Raw genomic sequence first — 27792 nt, 5'->3', positions numbered from 1 at the left:
TTTTGTTTACCTTTCAATTGTTTTGGGCTTCCCCGGGGAATCATGTGTTTCACGTCACAATGCTATGAACTATGGGTAATTCCCTCACACTAAGTCTGCAGATATGCCCATTTAAGGACAAGGTGCATAAAGGGCTCGCAAAGTCAGCGAGAGATCCCTCACACACTTGATGATTTGACAATGGGACAGCACTAAGCCCACACAGACTTACAGAGAACGCGCACCAAAGTCAGTGAGTGTGTGAGGGTGGACATCGAGATTGGGCCTGTCAAAATAAAGCAAGGACAGATAAAAATGAATCAATGAAATGTTACAGTGCTCGTCTGCTTTTTAATCACAGGTGATGTTTAGGCAGGCTCTGCATTTAGACAGAACATTTTAATGTAAAATCATTTAATTTGTTTAATTTGAGAAAATCATTTTCAACCATTTTAAGATGGAAAAATCAGGAGGAGTTGATCAAATCAAAGAGGAGCATAGATCTGACCAAATTAGAGATGAATCATGTCTTAGTTTGATTTTGGTGGTCCTGCTCTGAGAAGCTTGGTCACAATATTTGTCTTTTAACCGTCCATTGTAATACAGGGTAAATACTCATTACAGTGAATCATCTGCTCAAATGAATATCTGTAATAGCACCTTTCAAAGTTCAGCCTCACCTAATAGGTTTTGCAGTTAAATTATTTCTAGTGAAACGTGTCGATTAAATAAATCAGAGTCCTGTGACGGTTAACAGTCACTAAAAGATATTCTGGCAAAATGTCCATTTTAGCATTTCCTATTATTGATGCTAATCTGAATCAAAAGCAAAGCTTCATTATTAATATTCATGGAGCGACATGTTGAATTCATGCACAAATGATCAAAGTGATCACTTTGTGTTTTTTTAGCAGGCTGGCGTTTGAAAAGCAGCTACAGATAAATGCCAACAGCTTTTAACTTAGTCAGGCCTTTGCTCTCGATGTAACTGTAAAATGCTGTGTTGCATGTTGTTCATATATTCAGTAAAAATATTTTGTATAACATCGCGATGAATTAACTTCAAAAAATGATGCAAAAAGCTGCCGTTTTGAATAAATCTAGCATTTCTGTTTGCATCAATGTTCTCGAGGCAGCTGTTTGTTTAGGGTGCCGTCTCAACACGAGAAGGGGGGGGGGGGGGGGGCTTTGTAGAAACCTCAGGCTCTTTAGATTGAAGGACTCCAGCTGAGTGGAAGAAGTTGCAAACAGCAGGAGTCAATTTCATGTCTAAGCAGGGCCTCTTACTGTGGATATAATGCACTTTTATAGCACTCTAAACTCTGCTGGTGTGATTCTCATCACTATGAGAGCTCAAGCCCAATCGTCAAACACTGAACCACAATAGGTGCTTTGAATCAGGTGAAACAGTTGTCTTTTGGGTGATCCATTATTTGAAGAAACATTAAAACCTCTATTTATCATTTAAGACAGGAATTCATTTGTTCATTAGTTAAGTTGTACACCATGCCTTTGTACATCTGATCTGAGAGTCATCTGATTTAAGTAAAGTTGAAGTGGAAATAAAAGCCTTAATAATTTGCCTGAATGACATTTAGATGTGCTTTACCACTGCTTGAGAGAGGAAATATTCCAGGGTCCATATATTCACATATAGCTCTCACCATGGGACACTTAATGCTAAATCCTCTGAGTAGTTGTTGTTGAGGATGTCACACGGAGATGAGATGACTCGTAACACTGCTACAGCAGCAGGAGAAAAACAAAAAAAACTGTCCATCCATACACTCAAAAACTAAGAGCATATGTATCCATCGCTGAGGGGAGGTGGTTTGTTTAGTAAAAAAGACTATTTCCTACACAGGTAAAGGCACTATTATGAACAAGTGTTTTAACCATGTTCTGTGTTCTATATAAAAAAAATAGAAAATATAAAGTAAAGCACTGATGACATTCCTCATAATATGACTCAGTAAAAAAGGGAGGGAAATCAGTCCTCAAGTCCATGCTTTAGTGTACATTATTACAGTTATATTCAGCGGTCACACATAAATAGTACATGTATGGATTTTCAGTATCCATTGTCTGTGTACCTTCTTATCAATCAGGAAGCTTTCAAATGAAAACAGTTGCTCAGATTTGCGACAGTAACATGACTTAAACCTGTAGCATAACCGTAAGACTGGTAAAAACATTTGGGCTTCCCTCCCTGAGAGTGATGTCCCAGCAACATTGCCGCCATTGGAATATAATAAATTATCATTGAATTTAAGCAAAACAAAAATCATGTCGTTTGGAAATTGTAATTTAAATAATGACGTAAATGTTAAGATAGATGGTGTTAATATTGAAAGAGTGTATGTAAATAAATTCCAAGGTGTGACAATAGACCACAAGCTCTGCTGGAAACCTCACATAAAACATGTTAAATCTAAACTGTCACGTAGCAGCTCAGTCCTGTGTAAAGCAAAGCATATATTGGATCACAAATCATTGCATATTCTCTACTGTTCAATGATCTTACCTTATTTAAATTACTGTGTGGAGGTCTGGGGGACCACTTACAAAAGCTCACTGCTACCACTAGTCACACTTCAAAAACGAGCCATAAGAACAATCAATAAAGCATGATTATGATCACACCAACCTCCTGTTTTTACATTCCCGTACTATAAAGTTCATTGACCTGGTTGACTATCAAGTGGCACAAATCATGTTCAAAGCAAGAAACAAACTGCTACCAGGTAATATTCAAAAACTTTTATTTGACAGAGAGGGGGGTTATAATTTGAGGGAAAACTTAAATTTTAAGATGCTAGCTGTTCGCGCGACTTTAAAAAGTCAATGCATTTCAATTGGTGGTGTGAAACTGTGGAATGGTATGAGCACGGAGCTAAAGCATTGTCCAAACATGATCCAGTTTTAAAAAATGTACAAAGCAATGATTTTCAAAAGGTACAGGGATGAGGGAGAGCTTTAAGAAGGAAAAAATATATATAAATAATAGTAATAGTATAGCAAATTGTATATAGATAGATTGTATATAGAGAGAGCTTATAAGGAACACAGGAATTTTATTTAATAGATATTAATTATTGAGCTGTGGAAAAGGGGTAGGATTAAATAAGTTTTATACTTCTTCCTACTCCTTTTCAGGCATATCAATTGAATATATGTAATTTTCTTTTTCTTTTTCTTTTTTTGTGAAATAATTTGAACATTGTTTTTTGTTTATTGTATTTTCGTGCTTTTCATTTTGTTTTGTATTTTTGATATGTTTGATTTGATTTGATTTGATATGTCTGAAATAAAAATGTAATCAAAAATATGGTCTATTACCAGTGATTTAAAAGAAACTGTTCTCTGCCTCTCTTCTCTGCACCTACACAAAAAAACATCCACTAATAACCATTCACTGTAATGCTACAGTATATGTTTCTACAGAAAAGGAAAAAAAAGGGTGAAACATCAGATCACATGAGAACATGGGGGAACGATTCAATTCAAATCTAAATTGTAAAAAAAATACAAACAATAGGCCCACATTATACTTAATGTGTAGCTTTGTCAGAACTCAGAACTTACTGATGTTTTTTTAGCCTGAAAAATACCACTTTTTACTCGATTATAAACTTGTTAGTTTTTTTTTTTACTAATAAGTTAAAAATGCAGATGGAGAGGAAAACAAACACAACCCTAGGACTGCTGCCCTGAGATGTTTGTGATGTCTTTATTTTTTCACTTTAATAAGACTGATTGACATGTGATGTGGAGCGAAAGCTCCGAAACAATCAAAAAGAGACGCATGGCTTGTTAATCGAGTATCTGTTTTATTTCACTTAGAGTAGTGGTTCTCAAACTAACGAATACCACCGGTGTTACGTGGGCTCCCTATGGTGGTACGCAAAGCAATCTCCACAATATAAAAAAACCCTGTTCAGCATAAAACAACTTTTTTGTCATACTCTTATCTTATCTGTCTTTTATCTATTGGGTTGTATTTATATCAAATGTGTTTTCTATCTAAATTAATCTAATTTTTTGCAACAAACTTAAATCTGCTCAATTTATGCTCGTGCACAGACATAAACAACAACAGGAGTACACCTCGCGTTTTAAAAAGTTCCACTCGATAGTCCGTTATAGTTCAGTCCTGAATCAAAAGCAAGCAGCTGTAGGCCTACATTAACAGATATTTCTGTTATTTATTGGAGTTCAGCACACAATCGGCAGCAAGCAGCTGTACATTAACATTTTTAAAATGGAGCCAGGAGAAGCTTCAGTTTTGATGCATGTACGGACAGTGGAACTTATCGCTCCCCCTCCCTCTCTCTCTCTCTCTCTCTCTTGCTCTGAAGCTGATGTGATTCTGCTCTCTTTTGCCGTCTTAACACTCCGTTTGCACCGAGCCTGCACTCTCTTGCCCGCTCTCTCTCTCCCCTGCTCCCTCTCGCAGGCACAATTTTATGAATAAATGAAAAATTAAATGAGAACAGGTCGGAAATATACTTGGACCCAGGTATCGTCTATTAGTGGGAAACACTGGAGACTTAATATTCTCAAACATGTTGTTGGTATAAAGTTTTCATTTTTATTGTGCTGCACTTTTTTTGATTTGGGCAAATGTCAGAGTTGTGTTAGTTTAAGTGCCAGTTCTAGCGCTAGCCCTTAGTAGTCCTACAGTGTGGCTGCCAGCAGTCAATAATAAATAATATTATTTTATGAATATATTTGCTTCTTGCGTGAAATGTGTGTAGAAATAGGCCTACAGTGTATTTTAACCATAATGGTGGTACTTGGAGTACCAAATATTTTCGGAGGTGGTACGCAGTCTAAAAAGTTTGAGAACCACTGACTTAGAGTAGTTTTTATATACCATCTTCAACATCCTTTATTGGGCTATTAGATCATTGAAAAGTTACATAACTGACACTTTGCCATCGACCAGGTCGAAGTGGCCTGACATCATTTAGTTCCTAGAATTTGTTATTTTTACGGGATGGACACAGTTCTTAGAGCTTATTGTTTCACAGGATGGACTCTCAGTCTGGGTGTGGGTATGTATTTTCGGACAGATGTGTGTATGTGTGTGTACGTACCAAATCAAGTTCCCGTCACGTGACTGAATCAGAAGGTCAGATAAACACTTCCAAACTCCAACACGTGTTGCTTTACATCCAGATGAACTCTGAACTTCACTGGTGTACGAGTGTCTTACTTTAGCTCAATCTGTCTATTGATTAATAATAAATTATTCATTTCACAACCCAGAATGTCAAATCTGAGTAATTTACATTTTAAATTTGTCTCTTTTTATTTGTGAAAAGTCGGCCCTCAATGTCAGCGGCCCCTCCAATATGACCCAGCCGACATGCTTTAAACAGGTTATGTTCTTATTGATTGTTCACACACACGAGACAAAGCCCTGGAGTTAATCTCCCAGATAAAGAACATCAGCTGGCAAGTAAACATACAAAGGAAGTGATTTTTAAAATAGCCTCGTAGAAAAACACATTATAGATATGCTGTCATTTTTCACTTTGGAGCACAGACTGGGCCTTACAGGGAAAGTATGTTTCTGCTGAAAGGAAAGTGAGGTCAGTGACCTCTGAGATGTAATGAAGAATATGCTGGGCTCTTAATGAATTACCATGTGTGTAAGAAGAAAGCTCAAGGCCTCTTTTCTATTTTTCTATTTCTAAAAGGTACAGTAGTTTAGTTAAGGTTTAATGATAGTTTTTCAAAATTAAAGGGATACTTCGCCTGTTGAAACATGAATCTGTATTGACATTGGGTCATATATGTAGTAGAAATGTGAAATACATGTTGAAGTTGGTGCCGTCTTGACCGAGAAAAGGCAGAAAGTGTCTTTTTGGCTCATGTGGATGGAAGACAGCAAGTCCCAGAATGCACAGCACCGCAGGCCACTCGCACTAAGGTCCTCTAGTTACAGACATATTTACTTCAACACATACGGCCGTTTCCTCAACTGATTCCGAGATATCTTCCAGAAGGAATTGACATCTTGGAAATTCCTGGCAGCAAACGAACTCTATGTCTGTGTCCATAGACAAACAGTGAGAGCACCGACACTACCAGTCCTCCCCAACTCGAGCCGCCACAGTACCCGATCCGGCGGCGGCGGTGATGGCCAGCAGCAGCCGAGGCATAACACCCTGCCTGTCGGCAGCAGGTGCCTCACCACTATATTGCGGTTCGTAGACATAGCCACAAACATCCGATTCTAGCACAAGACCTTCAAAATCCCCTTCATCCATATCAGTTTGAAGTTGAAACTTGTCAATTTCAATCCTAATCAACAAGTTTATTGCAGAAGCTTTAACATGATTCTAAAATAGATGACAGTTTGCATGTGCAGTACTTAACAGATAGTTATTTTTCAAAGATAATAATGAATGATCAATCAAACGTCATATTAAAGTGACGGACAGCTATCTCATCTTGCTCACCATGCTGACAGCTACAGTCATAAGGTTAAAATACTTGATATGGTATATACTATGACTGGCAAGCTTAAGTTAGACTGTGTCAATTATGTCCATCTTACACTGTTTTGACTTTTCTTATCAAATCCATGTAGACAGATACCTGTGTGTCTTCTCTCTATATCTCTCATTGCTTTATCCACTCATGCCTGATTCACAAAATAAATAATCTGTATGACTCATATGGAGGTCTGAGGGATGTCATATTCAAGATTACATGAAGATTTCACAGACATCTGTTTCTCTTCCCTCTCTGTCAGCTACGAAGGTTCTTGTGCCAAGGTCCTCGACTCCTCCTTTCTCTCGTGCTCGGGGCCTGAAACTCAAAACAGTCTCACCAAAGCTTACCCACATGGCCGGGGTCATGCACGCAGTGGCATGCCTCAGTGACAGATGGGGCTTGGAGAGAGAGAGAGAGAGAGATTGGATGCAGTACTCAAGCCCAATGCAAGTTATCCTTCAAATCACATCTAACCAAAAGTAGATCTGCCGAGGACGTGAGAACTGACATAATAGTTATGCATCAACATGTGGCTAGTTGTTTTGTTTTTTTAAAGGTTTATTACCAAGCTTTTTATGCTTCTATTTTAGAGATAGGACAGTGGATAGAGTTGGAAATCGGAGAGAGCGAGTGGGGAATGACATTCAGGAAAAGAGCTGCAGATCGGACCTGAACCTGGGCCGCCCGAATGGTGGACTATGCCTCCGTAAATGAGGCGTGCGCACTAACAGCTAGTGGCTAGTTGATGATAAACACCACTTTTTCCATCTCACATGTGCTGATACCAGTTAGAGCTCCTTTCTAAAACAAGAGGAGATGTTTCACATGCTGCTGTCTTGTTTGTCATCTGATAATGATTTAATCCAAATTTAGAAGAAATTATCCAGTATCAGAAAATATTGAGAAGATCTGCCACGATTACAAAAATGCAGCCCTAAGTGAACAACTTCAAGTTAAACCTGCTTTACATCTTTTTATATATCACTGTCGCGGTCTCAAAAGGTCTGAAACCCACCAAACACAATGCTGTGGCTTTATTTAGTTATCATAAACAAAGCCTCTGTGTAACGTTGGGTCTATGCAAGATATGTGATCATATACAAAAACAAGTTCAAAGACAAAAGGAGAAGGCCTCTAATTTACTGTCACATCATGCATTTTTATTAAGCACGCCTGGATTTTAATACACCTGCTTTAAACTTTATTTTCCTTTCAACTCGATCTTCCCATCTGCTGGAGGAGATGAAAAGACAATGCAGACTTCATTTGCATGAAAGCCTCAATGAGTCAGCTGCACAATTGGAAACAGCTGCACCTGCTGTTATCTGCACAGAGTAATAATCAGGGCCTTTACCACAGACACGACTGTATGTATTGTCTGCATCGCTCTCTTTTTGAAATTGTATTTTTATTTTTTTGTGATTTTAAAAAGCTTTGACGAAAAAGACCAGAGAAATTGCTCATGCGTAACAACTGCTTTAATTCTTTTCACAAAATGTAATGTATTCTACATTTCGTTGTGGGCAAAATTTCAATTAAAGTGACAATCGAAAGTCATCTGAGGGCATAACCCCTCTAGAGTAACAGGTTTAGTTTAAGGTTTTGAAAGTTTAAGGTTTTTCTGATGCTGTAAAACAGCATCAGAAATGTTTCTTAATTTAAAATGCTAAATGTCATGTCACTTTAAGAAAAAGAGACACTGAATATTTTCTAAAGTCTCTGGATGTTTGTTTTCTGTCAGTAAAAGCATACGGTTGATAAAGCGTTCTGTTTCGGGTCTGAAGAAGTCGCTCTCAAGTTACATAAATCAGAAACATCAAACGGATTCACAAACTTCCTTGAACTTAAAAAAATTCAAATATCTTTTTTGTACACGCCTGTGATCCACATTTGAATTTTGGAGATATCATTCTTTTTGCCAAATCATTTAAATTACCCCATGTGCCACCCCCCCCCCCCCCCCCCCCCCCCCCTCCCAAAAAAAGGACTTGCCACACACACGCCTCCCCACAGCGTCTTGTTTTCCCACTGCTCTTTGATCTTATAAGTAAAATCCTCTCACTGATGCTTTTATTCAGAGAATACTGAGAGGGATCATTTTTGTATACAAAAAGGTTCATGTCACACATTATTTGAGTTTGATTATTCTGCATGCATTGCTCAAGTTTAGGCAAACATGTCAGGTTTTTTATGCCCTTTCAAGAAAGCAAATTAAGAGTCTGTGCTGAAAAGAAGTTATTAATAAGACCCGCCATACAGTCGGTTAAAGGAAGAAGGAAAATTATCAATTGACCATCTGATCTGATTTTAGTGCACCTATCACTTCTGTACTTTTGATCTACTAGCACTTAGCAGTAACTTAGAAGATGGTGGGACAAATTCTAAGCTACTAACAAACAGTTCATGATTACGAATGAACAGATAATAATTATCTTATGTTATGAATGATTATAAAACAAACTAGTTAATGTTGAATCTGTACCTTTTTCTGGAAATGGAGCGTGGCAATGTTTGTGTTTTAATCACCATGTGATAAAATGACTTTCACTCAAATTTTTAAAGCTATATGTATTAAATCAAGTCAATACAGGACGTTACATGAGTAAGGAATTTATAGAAGTAAGTGAAATGTATTTTTTTAACACGTTTAAAAACAGCAAAGGGCTGTACATTACATTAAAGAGCAATACATACAAACCAAAGCAGAAAGGATGAAACGACACACTACCGAATACACAGCAAAGGAAAGAAAGCAACATTTTGGATTGAATCCACAATATTTTATATATTTGAGTCATGACCACTGTGGTAAATTCATACTTTGGTAGTGGTTACTTTACCCAGCCTACCACAGCAACAGCTAAATTCCCTTTTTAACCACAGGAACTTTCACCAGGAACTGGAGACCTCTTACGGAACTATTTGAATTTCAACCGCAGGAACCAGGGTCTAAATGGATTTCTGGGGTAATTGATGTAACTCTTGTATTTTAAAGGCTACAGCTGCAAGCTGACTGTTTACATTTTTATAACACATCAACATTGCTATTCAGCGTGTTTCAAGATGAACTGTCGTAACCCTTTTACTTTATTGCACTGTTTTTTTTAATTCCACTGTATTTATTTATGCTACTTGCTGCTCTAAGTGCTATTGAATTGTAATTTTCAATGCAATGCAGCACTATCAAAAACAGCACAAGCTGAACCTCCTCCATGCTAACCTGCTCACTGTAGCCTCACACAAATGATGAAGCTGGCCTGTCCGTCACATTATATGGTATCTTTTTTGTATAGCCTTTGTCTTCTTCTTACCGCTACCTACTGGACTAATGGTGCTGTTGCGGTTACTTTTATTGCTTATCCAAACTTCATTGAACTAATTTGTATAATCTTTGCGGGACTGCAAGTGGAAATGCTGACAACAAATGAAAATGGATCAAAGGAAATGTTGGCAACAGGAATCATTACCGGTAAGTTCCTTGAAGAGAAGTCTCCTGAAAAGTTCCTGGAAACTTTGGTCAAAAAGGGACTTTAGTCTTCACAAAGAGTCCACATCAATATGAGCAACTGGTATTACCTGTGTGTTGATGTAAATACACTTACAAGTGCTTTGAAGACATACATGGTTTCTTGTATTTAGGTGTTTGTGCTTAAATGTGAATTATAATGAAAAAACATCACAAAGGAAATGTACGTATAGGAAACACAAGAAATAAACTAGAGATTATAAGGTAATAGTATTGAAACTACTTGGTGACTAAATATAAATGTGTTTAAAAATTATATTAATAAAACATTTTGCAGATAGATGATTTGAAAAATAAAAATGCAAAGAAAACATACACAATAAAAACAGGGACTTAAACTGTAAGTGCTTCTTTGTCTTCTCAAGAGAGCTGTTCATTCCCTTTTAGTGCCTCTAAGATTATGGCACGGTGCGACCAGAGTGGAACATAAACAGAAATAAAAGGTTATGGATGAGCTATCCAGTGTAGTAAACTGAGGTCTACGGGGGCATTGTCTGTTGATATATTTAGGCTTCCTCTTACTTAAAGAAAACACTATATTTCAGTAAACAGGCTCTTCAGGAGGCCCGTCGTAATTAACTTCAGTGTTTGTGTGTCCACCCTGAATGACTGTGTAGAGATAAAAAATATTTGGACTCTAATTTTCTCTGACTGGACGCAGTAGCTGCTGGATGTAGAGACTCCAGCTGTACATTACAGGGCAAGAAAAAATGATACTGCTACTGATAGAACATCCCTGCCTCACACCATCTTCACAGTATGGTTTTCTACTCCGCAGAATACAGTTTCTCCGTCCATGAAACCTCTGATTTTTTTTTTTTATCTCTAACTTGTGTTTGGCTTGCAGGTCAGAGAGAAAGCAGTTAAGAGTCCAACCAGTCTACTCTTGACCAAACCTTCAGAATGATAAAGTGGCCTGACAGCCATTGAATGCACCAGGATACACACCATCTTGTCATGTAGTGCAATCTTCATTGCTGGAGGTAGGTGAATGAGCAATAAAAAGGGAATCAGTGTGGAAAGGAAAGTGGTCGGTCAGCATTTGTGATGTGCTCAAGCAAGTGCAGGGAGTCTTCTGGTATGTAATCAGGACAGAATCATGAACACATGACAATGGGACAATGTCTTCCTCTTGGAAAAGATCTCTGGGGAAGAGGCAGGAGCAACAGAAAGGGGGATTTTTTTTTTGCTTTGTTAAATAGACGTCTATATTTTTCTGATAAGCTTTACAAAAAGGGTGCAACAGTACCAAGTAGACGGATTGTAAAGGTAGGTGGGGGGAAGAGGGCTTGCTTGGAAGACTTTGCAGCGACGTCAGGCAGCACAGTAGAATGGATGGCCTTGAAAGAGCCGAGTTAACAGAAAACAGCCAGGGAGATGCATCATACGGCTCTCGCTGGAGGACGTGTCTGTGCAGTTCCGTATCAGGGGGCCCGAACCATGATTGGCTCTGCCTGTTTTGTCATTCGTTAACTTCACTCCTCACCTCCTCCAAAAAAAAAACACACAGGCAGCCTCAGAGCAGCATGGATAATCTTGACAAGAACCTATCAGAGGCATCTGTTAACATGGAGCGTGCTGCTTTGTAATTTATTGCGACTGTTGTTGTTAGTGCAGTGAGCTGAGCAGCTTCCTCACAGCAGGTGCAAAAGGGAGGGGGGCACTCTTCAGCCCATGGACTCTTCAGTACAGTAAAACAGTTCAACTCTCTACAACAGGGTAGTTTTAGACATTTAATCTGTTGACTTTAAAGGTACAATTTTGCTTCCTCGATTGCATTCAGCTCAGCTGGAAAGCTTGGAGGCATCAGAAAATTAAAAAAAATAAACCACCTGAAGATACAGTATATACCAAGGCTTCTACTCAGGGCCGATTCTAGAGTCTGTAGGGGCCCTAGGCAAGAAATTCACCGGGGGCCCCTCCAATCAGCGTATATCACCATCATGTTATAAATAATCGGACAACAAACATTTTTTTCAAAAAATAAACACTTTTATTTTCTAAAGCTTAAATGTGCATAATTAAAACAAAAACATTGAACATAAACCATACCATTTAAAAAAATAAAAATATAAAGAACAATGAAAAACAGAACAATGAAAACTAATATAATAAAATAATTAAGTCAAAACAACTTAAAAAAGTGATAGTGTTCAGTAGAATGCAATTAGTTGGCACAATATAAAAATAAAAGATAAAGAAATAAATAACTTCAAGTAAATACTAAATCAAATACAGTACAAAAACAGTATCTTTACACTGAAAAGTTCTCCTAGGAAATAAAAACACACATTAAGAAGGAGGTGATCATGATTCATCCACGCTGTTTGAGCACTGATTTTATAAATGCTGCTTACAGGCCCTGGCTAGTGCAAATGCTGTTACTATGTCCTCCAGATCCAAAGACCTTCGCACATTGCGCTCTATTGAAATAAGAGCAAGTCCTGAAAGTCTCTCCTGGCATCATTTGATGAGCTTTAGGGCTGAGAAGATTCCCTCTCCAGAGGCAACAGTGACCGGGAGAGTTAATAGTAGACGAAGGGCTATGCTAAAGTTTCCATAGAGATCAAGAAGCTGTTCCTTGTGATCCAGCATCTCTCTTGGGGAGGAAGATACATGATCAGGAAAAGTATGGACAGCACCCTGACCTCTAGAACAAGATCCTCTAGAATCTATGTCATGTAATGTTTTCTCGAGTTTCTTACAGTCGTCTGCAAGTGTGCCACTATGAATAGTGTTTGACATGTCTTCTTTTGAAAACAGAAAACCATAAAGGTGATAAACATCTTCCAGTTTTGAAAATATGTCATTTAAGCTGCTGAGAGCTGTGTCCACTAGGGGGTGGATTGAGTTTCTTCTCTGCCCTCATACAGGAACTGCAGGGTGGTTTTCCCCTGTCTTTTTGCTGGAAATGTCCTGTCAATTTCAAGTGTTTCTGCTATCTCTCTTGCATCGGTCTGACAGTCAAGAAGTCCATTTTCCCAGAAATTTTCCAGATACACTCTGACTGAGCTTGTTTCTTGTTTGCTTCTCTGAAGAATCTTGCTGACGTGGTTGATCTGATACAATATGTTGTACCAGACAACAGTGCACAGTACAAAACTCCATGTCATGAGTTCACCCTTAATGCTGGTGGCTGATGACAATGTCTCAGAGTCCTTCTTTTGTACTGAGTGAGTTTGGAGAGCAGACAATGCTTGTATGACCCCTGGCAGTTGGTAACGCACCACTTTCACACTGTCAATCCAGGCCTCCCATCTGGTCACTGACAGAGATTTTACAGTTAACTGCTTAACGTGTTCCTGTAAAACTGCCCAGCACTGCAAAGAGGAGCTAAAAAGATTGTACAACCTCTGGAGAACACCAAAGAAGGAGATGGAGACCACTGAAGATTTAACTGCATCTGCTACAACCAGGTAAAGAGTGTGACTACTGCATGGGACACACAGTGCTTTCTCATTCAGCTGCAATATTCATGCTCAACTCCTTACCTGTTGCCCATCATGTTGCTACCATTATCATAGGATTGTCCACGACAGTCTGCAATGCTGAAGTTGAAATGTTCCAATTTTTTGAAGAAGTGTGTCACACAGACCTTTTCCAGTGGTATCTTGAACATCAACAGACCCTACAAAATGTTCAGAGATGGATGCACCGACTGATGGCTTGCAGTGTATCACTCTCAGGACAACAGAAAGTTGTTCAGTGTGGCTGATGTCAGGTGTACAGTCCATTAACTTTGCTCTTTTCACTTTTCTGACTATCTCCTCAAGTATTTTGTCTCCAATAAGTGCTATGATTTTATTTTGAATTTGGCTGCTGAGGTAGTGCACTTTTGTTGCTTTATTTTGAATCTTCCTCAGATGTTCATTCATGACTGCCATCAATTCCACCCGTGATAGGAAGTTTCCATTATGTGGGTCATATAAGACATTTGTGTGCCCTCTGAAAGCTTGGTTCCTTTCAGCTAGGTGACAAATTATGGCTATCACTCTGTGTATGACTCCTCTCCAATGCTGTGCCTCAAGGTGCATCAAATCTTGATTGATCTGGTTGATTGATTTTTTTAGATTTTAGCCTTGTCTGCAGTTCATGCCAACTTCTCATATTGGCAATGTGTGTCTTTGACTACTTGTCCAATTTTGAAATCCAACTTTAGTAAGTGCATTGTCCTGTTTTCCAAAAAGTGAATCTATGGTAACTGAATACAGAAGCCATGTACGCTGTATTTTTTCCCCGTTTTTCATAACCATGTCATAGTTTTCCTTTGTGAATCTATGTGGATTTTTCTCTGTATTTTGGGAGAAAACTATGTCTTTTACCTGTATAGGTCCCCTTGTAACAAGTATGCATTGCTCAGCATGACCTAGGACATTTGGCCATTGTGCTGGGTCATCTGATGTGGTCAAACCTTTTTTAGTGTTGGTAATACTGCTGCTTGAGGTAGACGGTGACGTGTCATCTTCATGATGAGTTGTTGCTGTCTCGCTGGAGGTGGATGTTGCCAGAGCTGATTTGAAAAAAAGAAGAGAAAAGGAACATGCCATGTATTGTCATAAATAATCCTAAGAGGGCAGATAATATGTTATCAAATAAATCTTTTAAAAAAATAACTCACAGATATTGGTATAAGCACTCTGAAAGGGAGCTTGTTCTGCCAGTGGTGTGTCTTCCTGTTCACGATAAGCAGGAGGTGGGGTGGCTGTTGCACCACTGGAGGTAGTTGTTAACTCAGCTGTTAAGACCATCAAAAATAAAGAAAAAATGTATGGTCACAATGTATGGCCATAAAGAAGCTTGAGAGGGCACAGTATATGTTATCAGTTAAAGTGTTTTTTTTTTCAACTTACAGCTGTAAGTAAAAGCGCTTTGAAAAAGGGCTTGATCTGTCTGTGGAGTATCTTCCTGGTGATGAAGGGCAGGAGGTGAGGTGGCTGTTGTACTACTGGAGGACAATGCTTCTGATTGCCCACAGGAGGAGGTAGATGTTAACTGAGTTGTTAAGACAAAAGAAAAGAAACATGGCATCTATTGTCACAAATAATCTTGAGAGGGCACAGTATATGTTATCAGTTAAAGTGTTTGTTTGTTTTTTTCAACTTGCAGCTATAAGTAAAAGCACTTTGAAAAGGGGCTTGATCTGTCTGTGGAGCATATTCCTGGTGATGAAGGGCAGGAGGTGAGGTGGCTGTTGTATTACTGGAGGACGTTGCTGCTGATTGCCCGATGGATGTGGATCCCTGAACTGGAATAAAGAAAGGCAATAGAGAAAATTTTAAAAAGGCTTCTGTATACAGGTAGGCATTTGGAAGGTGATAGCAGCTCAGATACAATGCATCTCATCCAATTCATGCAATTCATATTTAAATCTGTAATACTGGAGCTGATGTTTTTTTGTGACATCATTCATAAATGTCTGTGTGGCATTAGGAAAACATTTAAGGCATACTGTGCAGCCGTCAAGTTGCTTCAATGTCTTCTCAAGGAACCAGTAACGCAGCGACCACTCATTCGGAAAAAATGCAAACTTTTATCTGCGAATACTTATCGAAAAACTGATGTCTGCTCCCTGCCCAATCACTCAGGGGTTCAGTGTCTTACCAAAGAGCACTTCAATATGTACTACAGGATCTCAGGATCAAACCCCTTACCTTCAAGTTTAGACAAAACCAACTCTACTATTGAGCCACAACCATCCCATAGAGTACTGTGTAGTGTACTGTACAATACAATACAATACAGTATGATACAATATATAATCATTTACTCAGTACTGAACATTAATTTGTCTCTCTAATTATTAAACACTCTCTGAACTGGCTATAAAGTGATTGTATGCCAGCATGACTACACTGCAGAATTAGAATTAATCAACGGTATTCATGAAGCAGAAGCTCATTCAGGCTTACCAAAACAAGAGCAACTCATCAAGTCTTTATGAAGCAAAAGACCCTGTCTGTGCTTGTATCGCTCTGAAGTGGGGAATCAAGATTTGTATTTCATAGATATTACATTTTATATACTTCAGCAACTGTACTTGTACTTGCTAATAAAATATCTCTGCCTCAAACTTCCAGATGTTCACATTGTGCAGTAACTTAAGTGACACTGCACACCATTTTTATATGACACCAGACAGAGTACATTGACCTATTGTTCTCTATGTAAGCCCACACACTGGTTGTGACTGACATGTATTCTTTTAATGTACCAGGTTTATACTTCCCTAGTGTCGTTAAAATTGGCTGTTAATATTTTTTAATCATCTCCATTGTACTCTGGCCACAGAATCCAAGCAATATACCTTACATACTTCACGTGTCTGTATGACGCATCTAGTGTGTGCAAGGGTTAAAAATCAATGAACTCAGATGCAGAGATGGGCACTTGAACTCGAGTGTCATGACAAAACCAACACAAGCAATCCAATCCAGAATGAGTTTTCCCTTAAAAGGTTCTGGTTTTATATGCCCTTTAGTGTGTTTTCCAAGTGTCCTGTGCATGTTTAGGCACATCCATGTGCAAAGATTCAAAGTCTGCGGAAACGCGGCTTCCCCTACGTCCTCCTGTTAGCTTAGCATTAGCTGCATGTAACGCTCGGTTCTAGCCCCCCTCGATAAAAATGTGTCAGTCCGACGTCATTGTCAGTGTGAGATCACTGATCTAAGTCCATTGGCTCGTTGTGGCAAGCCCTGCAGCTCATGTTGAAATTTACGAGAAGCGTGCTGAGCAACTGACCAATAACGACAGAGCGGATCGGCAGACCAATCAGAGCAGACTTGGCCCACGTGGGGTCTAACAGTGTGGGCTCAGCAGAGCGTAGCTGACGGACTCAGAGTGTAGAGGGAGCAAGGAGGAGCAGTACATGAAAACAGACACTTTTTTCAGACTTTAGCTATTGTGAACGTACAAAAGTAGGTACATAGATTATATATACGAACCCCAAAAAGGGCATAATATGGGCTCTTTAAGCCCTGGTATATGTGACATGGGAGAATGAGAGACTTTGCAAAGAAATCAACTTTTTTTTTAAGAATTCATAAAAGTCGTACCAAACTGTTGTGATCTAGTTGGCCCAATGACAGAACTCAAGAGTTGTTGGTGTAACTTATGAACCACAGAAGCAGTGGTAATAAGCCTCGCCATGTAGCTTTATTTTTCTGAAACACCACGTCAGAAATAATTTCATTTCAAGAAGCTCAAGGAGCAGTCCATTGTACTCCTGTGGACAGCGAAAAGGGGAAATGAAGGAGAACAGGACACTCACATGGGAGTAGTATATTGAGCCGGACCTCAAGGTGCACTAAGGATCAACTCCTCTTTGACCCGAGGGGCTAATCACAATTTTAAAGCATCCCTGCGCCCCATCTCATCATGACCCTGAGGGCAGACTCGCCGGCAACCTTCTCAGGAAGGTGTCCCCACTGGACTCATTAGAAATGGATGCAGCGTTTCTGTCAGACATGCTGGACGTGAGAGTCTTGATTAGCTCTGACAAAGCAGTGGGTTCACACCTTTATGTGGAAAACTTGCTGCGGTGTCCCTGGATGTTTTAGTCAGAAATAGTAACCCGAGTTCAGCGTCAAGCTTTGTCCTCTGTGACTGTGCAATCTAGTGATGATTATTCTCTCTTTTTAGTCTTTGAGAAAGAGCATCTTTCCTCTCCCCTTCAAGGTTAATACCGCGGGTCATTCCATTCTCTGAAGAGGAAATTAAACGTAGAGTGTGAGCCTTGAAGTATCTGGGTGCATGGCTCCATTACTTATATCCCATAATACATCTTTGTATTTCATTATACCTTCTGCCTGATTTTCCGTCCCAGTAAGCAGTCCAGGAGTCAAATACAAAGATAGCAGTTACTAAGCAAATGGGTCCCATTGCAGTAGCTTTTCTTTTCATTTCCCCGCTTCCTTTTTTATTTTTTTTCTCTCACTCAACCAATTGCTGCAGTCTGTGCGAGAGCATAAGAGCATCCTCGTTTTTTTTCATCCCCGAGGGATAAAAGTCACCTTCTCCAAATCTCATTGAACAAAAAAGTCACACAGAAAATAAAAGCTAAACTCTATATTCCGCCTGCACCCAGGGTTCAAGCTTAGAGAGAACAGGGTTGGCACTTTTTAGTTCCCTCTTTGTCAGCAGGAATAGAGAGAGAGAGAGAGAGAGAGAGAGAGAGAGAGAGTAAGGATGATAGAGAATGAATAAAGAGTCAAGGTAAGCATGTGAACACTGGTATAAAAAAAAACAGGTTATTTTTCTAATTTACTCAGAAGTGCATGTATTCAGTTGGAAGCGCTTGACTTCATAGACTCCATCTCCTTTAGTAGTTTACTTCAACTCGCTTACTGTACATAATTTACTGTCTCACACTCTCTGGTTCTCCCTGTGTGCATTGTTTCTCTTCCAAGATAAAGGAGCGGAACAAGAGAATCAGGTCATTGTGAATCATTGATGAGATATGAGAGGCATGCAGAAATATTAATCTGACAGGGGAGCTGGAATAAGCTGCAAACAGGTACTGCTGACATGCTTTGATTGACAGGTATGCATTTCTCAAGGGCTTAACTGAAAATGAAGCTGCCCGTTTTGCAGAGCCCACAGATGCTCATGTAAATCTTTTAACATCTGGTCGAGATTCAAAGGTTTAGCGCTTTATTCATTTCTACAAAAATAAATTCCCTTTGTCCTTTAAGGTCTGCATTTTGTTTATGATCTTTTTATTGACTTTCTTTCCGCCATTATTCTATTAATGAATGAGAAATGAGATCCATGACATGAGATCCATGAGGTAGTAACATCAGAGAAGGCTTAAAGGCTCCATTTCAAACCAACCGAAAACGTGTGCCATTGATATTTCATTGTGTTTCAAAAGATGATGGAAGCAATCATTGGCCTGACCACCGTTTCCATGGAGACATGTGTCTCTGGTTTTGATTGACAACTGACACAATTTGAAGTCTGACTCACCTCTGAAATGGAGGTGCAGCTCCTCATTCAGTCAAGTAGCCAGGAGAATATGGCATGGCAGTGTACACAATCTATAGAGTGATACTAAAAATGTTTGATACATGAGCCAATACTTGGCTCATGTATCAAACTATCCATGTATAATTGATTTTCTTTCCATCCATCTTTTAAGTGAAGCCAAAGCTACCACTACAGCAGCTCAAAGAAATTATTTATGCCAAGATGTATTGAAAGAGATGAAAATGCTATTTCTTTTCCTCCATGTAACAAGGAATCCTTTAATTACAGCCTTCATTTGAAACCTATAGCAACAGCTTACATTGGAAACCTACACATGAATGTTTTCAGTATGTGACAACCAAGGAATGTACACTGGATGTATCTATTACAAGTGCATGCTGATGTTAGGATAGATTGTAAAGATATATTGTAAGTCTGTGATTTGTCATATTGGGATGCAGTGTTTCCCAACACATAGACGATACCTGGAGAGGACGCCCAGGTAAATGTATTGCCGTCCGAGTATATTTCCAACCTGTTTTTATTTAATTTTTCATGTATTCATAAAATTGCTGTGTGCACGACACAGCGAGAGAGAGAGAGAGAGACAGAGAGAGAGAGAGAGATAGCGTGTGCGATAGAGTGCAGCCGTGCGCTCTCTGGACTTAACGGCGCAGCATAACCAAGATAGCTGTATCACATCCACTTCATAGAAAGAGAAAGAGAGAAGGTCCACTGTCCGTACACCCCTCTTGCTCATATCAAAACTTAAAGGCTTTATATGCGATTTTTCACACTTAAATATAATAGAAATCAAGTATATCCTCTGAAAATAACTCTGTGAGTAATGACTGTCTACAATGGGTGTAACGCCCGAGTCCCACTGTCTGTGATGTTTTCCGAGTTTTCCAAGTTATATTTTCTGTTTGTTGACATAGGCCGGCCGGCTCATCCCCTCGCGAATAAAAGTTGTTTAAAGAGCCCATATTATGCCCTTTTTGGGGTTCGTATATTTAATCTATGTTCCTACTTTTGTACGTTCACAATAGCTAAAGTCTGAAAAAAGTGTCTGTTTTCATGTACTGCTCCTCCTTGCTCTCTCTACACTCTGAGTCCGTCAGCTACGCTCTGCTGAGCCCACACTGTTGGACCCCACGTGGGCCAAGTCTGCTCTGATTGGTCTGCCGATCCGCTCTGTTGTTATTGGTCAGTTGCTCAGCACGCTTCTCGTAAATTTCATCATGAGCTGCAGGGCTTGCCACACCGAGCCAATGGACTTAGATCAGTGATCTCACACTGACAATGACGTCGGACTGACAAATTTTTATCGAGGGGGGCTAGAACCGAGCGTTACATGCAGCTAATGCTACAGCTAACAGGAGGACGTAGGAGAAGCTGCGTTTCCGTGGACTTTGAATTTTTGCAAATAGATGTGCCTAAACATGCACAGGACACTTGGAAAACACACTAAAGGGCATATAAAACCAGAAAAAGATCACGCTTATTTCGGGTAAATTTACATGCAGTGTGAAGATACGAGCATAAAAAAGATCACTAGCATTAGCATGCTAACCCACAAAGTACCACAAGTTGTTTTGGTTTCATGCTGGTGCTCAAGGGTGACATCTGCTGGATCAAAAAATCGCATATAAAGCCTTTAAGCTTCTCATGGCTTCGTTTTAAAAACGTTAATTCACAGCTGTTTGATTCTGTGATGATCTCCTATAAATAATGGAATATTGAGTGGAACTTTTCAAAACGATAGGCGTATTCTTGATGTTTGCGTCTGTGCACACGCATGGATAAATTGAGCAGATTAAAGTTGTTTGTTGCAAAAACTAAATTAATTTAGATGGAAAAACACATTTGACATAAATACAAACCTAATATTAAAATACCCTAAGATAAGAGTAATGTGAGCACTTCTTAACTCCCATGAATGTGTTTTCAAGGCTTGTATTTAGAAAATCTCTTCATTGTTTAAGTTCATACCTGCACCTTTCATATGCTGAGCGAATCATCTTCCCTCCTGGCATATGTGTGTGTGTGTGTGTGTGTGTGTGTGTGTGTGTGTGTGTGTGTGTGTGTGTGTGTGTGTGTGTGTGTGTGTGTGTGTGTGTGTGTGTGTGTGTGTTTGTTTTTCTCCTCCCACTTCCTGTTTGACCCTTGTCTCCTCCTCCTTTCTCTGCATGATCATAAATGGACTCATTACTGACCATTTCTCCTGTCTGATTTAGTAATCCAGAAAAATCTGCTCATCATCTTGTCCTCACCATTGACTCTGATTACATGCACAAACAATGTGTTTACAGTTCTAAATTCTCCCCATAATGAGCTGACACTAAGTACAATGTTGTCCACCTAATGAGCTCATAAAAGCAAATACGCCATCTTTCAGGAGGCAGGATGTTATTTATGAAAGAAGACTGTTATTTGAGGGGCACAGGAGGAGGGAAAAGTGTTGTTGATGAGCTGGGTAGCAACAAATATTTATAAACACGAGTGGAAGTTAGATACACCGGTCAACATTTTGATACACACAAAATAAGTGTGTGTAATGTAAAAGCAGCCATATTTTTAAATTGCTGTTTTCATGCATGCATGTTTTCATATCCTATGAGATCATTCCTAATTTAGCTTTTGGGTCTATACGTACCTAATATTGAAACGTAACCTTTGTAGTTGTTATAATGTTCATACTGTTATTAAAAATGTTGTACTATTTTGTAGTTTGTGTAGTGTGAATATATAAATTCCATTCACTGCAGCATGACAAGGTACCGTATTGGTCCGAATATAAGAAGACCCTGATTATAAGACGACCCCCGTTTTTCAACACTCACATTTAGAAAAAAAGATTTGCAGACCAGATCTTGTTTTTATAAAGAACTTCATTTTATTTGAAAATAACAATATTAAAAACACGTTGAATTACGGCACTTTTCAAAACAAAGTGTTTCACAAGGGGTGAACAATGTACAGTATGATTCAAAATTAAAATCGATTAACAAATATTATATATTATCAACATGTTTTAACATTTTTAAATAACAGGAAATACAGGCAACATTAACATAACTAAACTGCTAAACTAAAACTCGCCAAACTTCTCCTCCGATGTCTCCTATTCCTCGCAAACGTCCTCCGCCCCGCTGTGTTCGCTCTCACTCTCACTGTCATCACTCCCCTGCTCCTCCCAGAGCGCGTCATCCTCGCTGCCGTCCAAGGCATTTGAGATGCAGCATTTTTTAAAGCCATGGATGATGCTCTGTGAGGAAACTGCATCCCATGCCTGCAGGATCCATTCACATAGCAGACGGACTGACAGCTTCTGGATCTTCCAGGTCCGTGTGAGCGCGTGGTTTCCTGACAGGAGCCACTCTGTGTATCTCTTTCGCAGGTTGTCCTTGAACGGCTTGTTGACCACAGCATCCAACACCTGTAGCTGGCTCGTCACCCCCCCCGGTATGATCACAAGATCACCGTTCATCGCCCGCACCTGACTTTTTACTGGCTCAGTCAGGTGTCCGCGGAACGCATCTAGAACTAGCATGTACCTCTTCTTCCTCAGTCCCCCGTACCGTCCGCCCCACACAACCTTTAGCCAGTCCACGACAAGCCCTGTTTCCATCCAGCCCTTCTCCTGGGCGCGCACGATAATGCCGGCTGGCATTGGCTCCTTTGGCACTATGACATACGGGGGGAGTTTGTTGCCATCAGCGAGACATGTCAACATGACAGTAACACGGCTCCTCTCGTTTCCCGTTGATCTCACCAACACTGACTTCTCTCCCTTCTTATTCAGTGACGTTGGCATGTCAAAGTAAACGGGCGTCTGATCAGCGTTGCCTATCTGATCCAGCGGGTAGGAGTGCTTCTTCCTCAGGTTAATCACAAAGCGCTGAAACGATAGAAGCTTCTCTCCGAAGTCTAACGGCAGGTGTTGGGCTAAACTTGTTCTCCGTCTCAGTGCCAGTCCATTACGCCGCATCATCCTACGGCACCAGCCGAGGCTGGCTTTGAACTCGCTGATGTTGAGCTCTCTGGCGATTTCCAGGGCCTTAAGCTGGATAACAACTCTGGTGATGGGCATTCCCTCACTTCTTTTTTCCCTCACGTATTCAAAAACTCTCCGGTCAATCTCGCTGAAACGGCCACTTTGAGGACCACGGTACGATTTCCGCTGGCTGTTAGCGTCTTTAAGACGTTCTTTTTGTGCTCGCCATCTTCTTACGTTACACTCTGTAACCCCATACTTCTTAGCAGCCTGACAGTTGTTGCTTGACTCGGCTGAATTGACGACCATGATTTAAAAATTAGCGTCATAACTCCTCCGCTGCTGTTGATTGACTTGACCTACTTTTGAGCCACTTTTCTCTAAATGATCAGACTGTCTCTCCATCTTTAAACACCGGTAGGCTGGCTGCTAAGGACGCTGGACTGCTTCTTCCTGGAACACTCGCTTGATAGATTTTTGGCGCCACCTGGGGCCGCAATGTGTATTGACATTTAAAGGGACAGGCGAACAATTAGAGCTGCGCTCTGAATACTAGACCCCGAATATAAGACGACCCGACTTTTTCGGACCTATTTCGATGGGGCAAAATGCCGTCTTATATTCGGGCCAATACGGTAATTAGTACATGTTGTGTTAGCTAACTAACTAGCTAGCCTGCCAGCGAAACTATCCGTTTGCATTCGGTGCAGAAGGGTGGGAAACATTTCCCTTGGTAACAGCCAGCTCCACCAATCAGAGACATCACTGTGACACTATGGTCGTGGGTAGTGTAGTTCTTTTAGAAAAAAAAGGTAGTTATATGCAAATCATGTAGGTGCAGGGCAGTGCAAAATCAGAAGACTGAGGAAGAAGATAGGTCCGCACATTTGCTCAAATGCCACAAAAAGTTTTAATTCATCGATTTGTTTCAACCAGAGAACTTCTTCAGGTGATCCTGATCCTACATTAGTGTAGTTCTTTTCCCAGATATCGTGAACAAACCATGTCTTATTACAACAAGGTTCATATGATATGAACTTGTGTTTTCTACAGAAGCATGTACCATCGTTTCACACTCTTTGCGTAAGTCAACTTTGGAAAGTTATGAAGTATGGCTAATAATTCAATCGGCTAAGGAGGAAGTGAAATGGATTTTTCCTCCCGGAACCAAACTGTTGAGCCCTTTAGCGGGTTAAAATGCTAAAATTAACTTGCATTGATTTACAAAATCTGTTCAGCTTTGGTTCAGCTTAAACCCCCCTGTATTATCTCTCTATTGTGAAGTTTCATGACATTTGGCTCATTTCTCACTCGACACTGAATCCAAACTGTTGTTTTCCACAAACACTGAGTCGTTGTGGCACAAAGCTTAAGGCAGAAGTGCAAACCTGGAGTTTGTAAGAGGATGAAGAGGCTAGAGGATTACCTGTGCGTTCCACCGATCTCCTCTCATGGTTTCATCTCATTTTCTCTCCATCACTGCCTCCACAGGCTTATTGACCCCTGAAAGACACGAGAGTTCTCAGTCAGGGACAATTACATCAAATAACAAAAATCAGAAAACACATAAATAACTATTTAGACTTAATGTCTATTCTTCATTTATCATCGGTCTCCACACTGTAAATATATCCGCTGCTTTATTCCCCTTCCACCACCCTTAATCACAGAACCCTAACTGTTCTTATTACTGATTGATGGGTTAGTCAACCCCTCAGCAACACCAGCCCCAACTCCCATCCTCCAACCAAGCTTTATTCTTAGGCTTATCTGGTCACCCAGGTGTATAAGATAGGGCCCAGTGTGCAGTGGTGTGTTTGTAATGGTAGTGTGTGTTATGTGCTCAGTCACCCCGCTGTTTCACAGATGCTGTGCTTTATCTCAGGCAGGTTGCAGTTATTATTATGGGAGGCGGTAAGAGACACTGGTTCCCCTGAGTAAATGTATACTGTGAGAGTGCTAGGATTAAGTGCATGATTAACACAGTCATCTTTCTTGCACTGAAGCCAGGTGTGTGGAAACAGACCTCACACTCAGGTCCATATCATGTCGCATCACACCAGTAGAGGAGACAGAATGTGTAATCACGTGAAGGAGCTGAATGATTTCTACGGTGCACACATGATGAAATTAATTACTTGCAATCTGATGCACACACAGCTTCTTCCAACAACAATCGGGCATCTGTTAACATTGTGTTCTGAGAGAAGTGTCCTCTAAGGCTGACAGGATAATATGATGAACATTTTAGTCACTTAAGCATCAAGAGTACTTTGGTGTCAGAGAGTTAATGGTGTTAACTGTAAGATGAAATCATGGATCAAATAAACTGAACCATGTCCTCATCATACATAAACACATGAAGTTTCATGAACTCTGATAATGTTGTAGTGTATTGATTAGTTATTTTGGTATTGTTGATGTCTTGCTTTGGAGATGTATGATGTCGTGGTACAGCTGTTTTTTTAGTGTGTTTTTTAAAGTGACGTTCTCTTAGCCTATTACTGTTTTAATATAATTTGTGAATTGAACAATGAATGAATGTAATGTTCTTGCGGTATTGTATTTTTAGGTAGATGTTTTAAGTGTATATTTTTGTGTCTCTTGTACCGGGACTACAGATGTAAATTAGCTCATAGCTAACTCTGGTACAGCTAAAAGCTCACTGTCCCAGTCAAAATATACAAATAAAATCAAAATAAAGTTAATTCTTAAGATTGTACCGATAATTATACCCCCTGTTTATGATGTATATAATAAATGTTTCTCCTAGGTTTATCTGTCAGGTTGGGTGGCCTGGTCCCCAGGAACAGCAAACAAGAGTGGGAACACATTTTATGTAACTCTGACAACACAAAGACAGATTTGATTAGTATTTTTGTTTACTTTATAAAGTTAAAAAATTATACCATACTGTTTTTTGGCTAGCCGCAGGACATTAGGCTATGTTTAAAGGACAAAAGGGGCAACTATCACCCAGGTAAAGGTGAGACAATTTCTGATGGATGTATGCCCGTCTTTCCTTCATCGATCTTATTCCACATCGACAGACACTGCATCTGCCGAGGGAGTCACTGTCTTGTTCCATAGCTCTGAAAGCATTTCTTATTGAGACTGTCAGTTCCTGGATACAAACATAGAAAAGTGAGGCGGTTGTGCTGAAACGTCTTGCCTGGTATGGATGTCTCTGTCTTTTAAAGCACGGACTGTTTCTGTTGACACAAGCTCATCAACTGACAGTGCACTGCATCGCTCTCTCATATTAAAAAGTCAATGCAGATCGCCCATCGACAATCCCTCCCCCCATGCTATCAATGCGAATAACTTATTTTCCATCAATATCCTCAAAACGATATTCATCAATTTTCAACATTTAGATGCAGCTTTAAGCGGGGCTGCACAATAAATTACTCTTTTTTTTTTTTTTAACTTTACTTTATTTTATTGCAAATAAGAAAACACTTCTGTGCATGAAGAAGCGCACTTTTCATTGTCATCATGAGACAATGAGGTGCTTAAAACATATTGCAAAAACAGCCTCAAATACAACATTACATTTAGTACACTAGTAATGCATAGACTTCATTTTTTTTTATCTCTGCTTTGTAACGTGACCTTGAGTGTTTTCAAAGGTGCCTATAAATAAAATGTACTATCATTATTATAATAATTGTTCAAATAAAAGGTTGGTTATAGGTATGACCTTTTCAGAAAAATAATGGCACCTCTGCCTTTTTGGAATTATTATAGACAGAATAAGGTTCATTCAATTGCACATCTTACTGTCATCGAAACATTGCTCAATACTAGCATATCGCTGTTCATATATGTTGTGCAGCTGTACTGATAATCCTTAAAGCTGCTCACAATAAATGTAGTCTTTTAGAAACCATTAAATTAATGCATGCTCCTTATAAATGCTTAATCATCCAGTCTTGCTTATGCAGCTTAAATGTAAATATGCCTGTTCCACACAGTCTTGTGTTATTTACATTTGAGCCCTTCTGCTTAGTCACAATGACAAACTTGTCGAGGTAAGTGAGAGAGAGTGAGGTTTTCAGGCTCCCGTTTGCTTTCAGCAAGCATAAAAGGAATGTGAAGCTTGCCTCCTGAGGAGGAAAATGATAGCGTTTTCTTTTTTGCAGAGGTTGGCATACACGCTGACACTCACTTACAATCACAGACACACACATACTGTACAGCACACGCACCTCCTGTAGTCACTAAGCATATACAGTACCTAGGTACACTGGTATACTCAGATAAATCCATCATGTTGAGCTATTATGCTGCTAACGGTGCTGGGGAGAAATTGCATGGCCCATCCCTCAGTGTTTTATTTCCTGCTAAAAATAAGCAGACAAAGAAATAAACGTGAGCTCTAAGGAGACTTCAGCGAGTCTCAGTGTGATCAGACTGACAGCTCAGATCATTCGTTCAGATTTGAAGTCTGAGGGTTAATTTGATCATGAATGCAGTTTGTTTGTCATTCAATTACACCAGATTTGAGGAGCACTGCATGACCCAGTGAGGATAAATCAAATGCAGTAAGGTGATATGACAAAGGCTATTCATTCAACTCACAGGATATACTGTATTCTTGAGGCCTTAAGAAAAATCATGCTTAAATGAAAACCCTCAAGTGTAGTGATTGGCTAATGCCGTGTGGGAGTGCATCACCATGTCAACGGGATGGATCCTGGTTAGGGTTGATAGTGAAACAAGCTTGGCAGCTAATCTTTCTCATTCCCTGCTCACCCCTTTAAATGGGAAGCACTTAAAGAAAAAGTACTGTCATTAAAGGAAGAATTTTACGATT

This window comes from Labrus bergylta, chromosome 7 (genome assembly GCF_963930695.1).
Source record: "Labrus bergylta chromosome 7, fLabBer1.1, whole genome shotgun sequence".
NCBI lineage: Eukaryota > Metazoa > Chordata > Actinopteri > Labriformes > Labridae > Labrus > Labrus bergylta.
This window is presented reverse-complemented; position numbering follows the sequence as displayed.